General features: G+C 35.0%; 1 pseudogene; it reads right to left on the bottom strand.

Annotated features, from left to right (window-relative positions):
• The window catches only part of LOC107751231 (zinc finger protein 362-like), an 11,774-nt pseudogene that overhangs the window by 2,728 nt on the left and 8,391 nt on the right, over positions 1–655 (bottom strand).

Here is a 655-nt window from a genome sequence, read left to right as displayed (position 1 = left end):
ATATATATATATATATATATATACACACACACATACACACACATATAAAATATTATATATATATATATATATATTAAATAAAATACAAATATATGATCATATATGAATATATGTGTGTGTGTGTCTTAATAAAACTAATAAAAATGACAGAAACAAACAAAAACATTACTAAAAGGAATACTGTTTCATGAAATATGTGAACAACTACAAAAGAAGAGATATTTGGGTCTTACTTGCAGATTGGAGAGCTGTGTGAAGGCCTTTTCACAGCCTGGTTGGAGACATTTATATGGCCGATCACCTGTGTGGATTCTGTAGAATGCAAAAAATGCAAGCAAAATGTGATGACAAATGTGACCCTGGACCACAAAACCAGTCTTAAGTCGCTGGGGTATATTTGTAGTTTGGAGGGAGGCGGAGTCCGAGTAAGTGCGGTAACAGTTGGAGCACTTGTAAGGCTTGTCTTTATTATGTGATCTCTGGTGAGACTGCAGCGAGTAAAGAAACACAAAGCTCTCGTTACACACAAACACACGCTCACACACTCACCAAGACAGATGACAGCAGAGACTGATTCAGTGCTAATATATGTACAGTTAACAGATGAGGTGACTGCTCAGAAATCTGGCCTGTATATATATATATATATATATGT

The sequence above is a fragment of the Sinocyclocheilus rhinocerous genome, unplaced genomic scaffold (assembly GCF_001515625.1).
Source record: "Sinocyclocheilus rhinocerous isolate Xijiao unplaced genomic scaffold, SAMN03320098_v1.1 scaffold362, whole genome shotgun sequence".
NCBI classification, from domain to species: Eukaryota; Metazoa; Chordata; class Actinopteri; order Cypriniformes; family Cyprinidae; genus Sinocyclocheilus; species Sinocyclocheilus rhinocerous.
The sequence above is the reverse complement of the archived record's forward strand: the minus strand, read 5'-3'. Positions and strand labels throughout refer to the sequence as shown.